This window comes from Xyrauchen texanus, chromosome 13 (genome assembly GCF_025860055.1).
Source record: "Xyrauchen texanus isolate HMW12.3.18 chromosome 13, RBS_HiC_50CHRs, whole genome shotgun sequence".
Taxonomy (NCBI): Eukaryota; Metazoa; Chordata; class Actinopteri; order Cypriniformes; family Catostomidae; genus Xyrauchen; species Xyrauchen texanus.
In genome coordinates, this window is record NC_068288.1 from 11,538,565 (window position 1) to 11,541,992 (window position 3,428).

General features: G+C 42.6%; 1 pseudogene; it reads right to left on the reverse strand.

Moving 5' to 3' along the window:
* Window positions 1–2,789: 2,789 nt before the first annotated feature.
* On the reverse strand, window positions 2,790–2,898 carry LOC127654512 (uncharacterized; annotated as a pseudogene).
* Window positions 2,899–3,428: the final 530 nt, after the last annotated feature.

Genomic DNA, 3,428 nt, shown 5'->3' on the forward strand with positions numbered 1-3,428 from the left:
CTGCCATTTCTAATTTACTAAAAACCGTGTTAAAATCACCCATCATAATAACTTCTTTGTGTTTTTTTAGAAATTCCCTCAATCCATTAAAATAGCCTTTCTTTTCTTTCTCTTCTGTAGGAGCGTGTACATTTACTACAATTACTTTCTTCTCTTCATACTCCATTTCCACCGCTATACATTTCCCATCATTATCCTTATACACTGTTTTACATGTTACACCTCTGTTTTCTTTTATTAAGACTGCCACTCCTCTACCCATTCTACCATCCCCGTTGCTAAATAAAATTTCCCCATTCCATCTTTTCCTTATTTCACTTATAACCCCTTCTCTCCAGTTAGTTTCTTGTAAAAAAATCACATCCTCTCCTTTACACATTTCTTTCACTTTTTCAAATTTGCTTATGTCTAAAAGTCCTCTAGCATTAAAAGTAACGATTCTTAAAAGCATGAAAACTATAAAAACATTGATAAAACCCATCATGTCAGTTCATTCTCCTCCAGATCCTTTAACACATCATACTTATTCCCAGTCTCAATTGAGTCCTTTTTAGGCGTTTTTTTTTCAAGCAGTCTCTAAACTGGGCATTACCTTCACTGATCTTCTTCTTTTAGTTGACTTCAGTTGTTTATCTTCTTCTTCTTTTCCCCCTTCACTTTCCTTTACAGCCGGTTGTTCTTTATTCCTTTGATCATTAAGTTCCACATTGTCCAACTCACTTTGCAAACTTTCAGTCAAACCCATTTGGGCACTTTCCAAACTTTCAGTCAAGTCCATCTGTGTTTCCTCCTCTTGTTGTGTTTGTATTTCATGTCCATTATACGCTTTCCCTTGATCCTCAGTATCTTTATTTCCTGTTGATTCATTGTTTTGTAATCTTCTTAATTCCTCCTCTCGCTCTTCATTGTCTCGTTCATGCATTTGCCCGTCTACCTGCTGCTCCTCCTCCTCTCTCCCCATCCAACACTCACACCTGTTTAAAACCAATTTGCAATCCGGGCACGTTACCGCGTTGCAGTGTCTCGCGAAGTGCCCCCTCTCCTCGCGACTTATAACACTTAAATTCCGGACAATCCTTTACCACATGGTCCGGGCTCATGCACAGCCTACAGGTCTTCACCTGGTGGCTGTGCATCACCCGGAAATATTGTGGGCCCTCCGCCGTCTCTATTTTTGTGCTGTACGGGAGGGAGGCAACTTCTTTCGGGAAACGTGTTTTAACAAACCTTGTCCCGTCCTCAATACTAGTGCCCGGATACATTCTTCGTTTAACTTTTGAGATGGGGGTTACTCCCCATCCCTCCAATTTGCTTAAAATTTCCTCGTCAGCAGTGTAAACTGGTAAATGCATGAAGGAGACAACATATTCTCTGTTTTGTAGTCTTTTTACCTCACAGTCAATGCCCTTTATTTTCAATCCATCCATTAAAAGCTCTATGTCATCCTCGTGTTCCAGTGTTACCTCGTATTCCTTCACTCTTTTGGGTCTGACTGCTAAAATCCTTCCTTCTCCAATCTGCTCCGTCACCGCTTTAATGATGTCCACCGCCTTTGCGTCTTTCACATATTCTACATCCACCGCTACAGTTGCTTCTTTTAAGTACACTCTCTTTCCATCTTCTTTCCTTACATCTCGATTGATTCCACTGCCATCTCGTTGTCTTTTCTCCAGTCCAGTGTCGCTTTGCCGTGCGTGTTCCTCTATCCAGTCCAGTGTCGTTTGCCGTGCGTGTTCCTCGAGCCAGTCCAGTGTCGTTTGCCATGCGTGTTCCTCTATCCAGTCCAGTGTCGTTTGCCATTAATCCATCCATTTTTGAGAAAGAATAAAAATATTATTCTTTATTTTTATTTTATATTTTATTTTTATTCTTTATTAATATTATTCTTTACTTTTATTTTTATTATTATTATTCTTTTATTATTCAGACAAAAAACTAAAAAAAAAAAAACTAACTTAAAGTAAGAAAACCTAAAAACACACACACACACACACAAAAAAAAGCACAAAATGGAGGAGAGCCTTCCTCTCCAACTGCAGCCAAAAACTCCCAATTGCTCACTAGCTCCCTCTAGCGTGCACAGGGTGATATGGCCGTAAGCGAAAGATGCTGTGAACAGAGGGCTATTTAAAGAAAGCCCACTGCCTGGGCCTTCCTCCTTGACACATGTCTTGGTGTGTCGTTTCAGAAGGAGAACATACATTGGACAAACAGACCCTGTCCTGACAAATGGGCTTTTAAACTAACTAAACATTTCAAACAAAAAAAGAAACTAAACAAAACAACAACCAAAGTGAAGTGCCTCCTGTCTCCACATTCAATTACACTGGAGCTGGACACACTACCTTTTCCTGCTTACCTGTACCTTAGCTGCCACGTTGCTTGCTAAAAGAGGGAGGACTCAGCGTGGGCAATGGGCCACGCACGGCAAGAAGCCACTGGGCCAACGCAAACCCTTCCCCACTCAAAGAAAGTCCTCTGGACACGTTCGATGGGAAATGTGCAACTCATTTTGCGGCAGCAAAGCACTTTGTTGGCACTTTCCTTCTCTGTGTGTTGCTGTCAAGAGGCAGCCAAAAAATAAAACCAGCCTCTGGACTGCCCCCTGGAGGAGGCAAGAAAAAGGACCAGGCTGTCATTTGCCACAGAGAAGGCAAAATGAAGGAACTAGATTGGGGGTGTCTATTTACTAAGGATGAATGAATAAAATAAAAAAAAGAATAAAAAAAAAAAAATGTCAGCTGTGGCAGGAGGACGTGTATTAGTTAAACCAATCCAGGAGAAGCAAAAGCTTACAGCACCTGGTATTCCCAGGCGGTCTCCCATCCAAGTACTAACCAGGCCCAACCCTGCTTAGCTTCCGAGATCGGGCGCGCTCAGGGTGGTATGGCCGTAAGCGAAAGATGCTGTGAACAGACGGCTATTTAAAGAAAGCCCACTGCCTGGGCCTTCCTCCTTGACACATGTTTTGGTGTGTCGTTTCAGAAGGAGAACATACATTGGACAAACAGACCCTGTCCTGACAAATGGGCTTTTAAACTAACTAAACATTTCAAACAAAAAAAGAAACTAAACAAAACAACAACCAAAGTGAAGTGCCTCCTGTCTCCACATTCAATTACACTGGAGCTGGACACACTACCTTTTCCTGCTTACCTGTACCTTAGCTGCCACGTTGCTTGCTAAAAGAGGGAGGACTCAGCGTGGGCAATGGGCCACGCACGGCAAGAAGCCACTGGGCCAACGCAAACCCTTCCCCACTCAAAGAAAGTCCTCTGGACACGTTCGATGGGAAATGTGCAACTCATTTTGCGGCAGCAAAGCGCTTTGTTGGCACTTTCCTTCTCTGTGTGTTGCTGTCAAGAGGCAGCCAAAAAATAAAACCAGCCTCTGGACTGCCCCCTGGAGGAGGCAAGAAAAAGGACCAG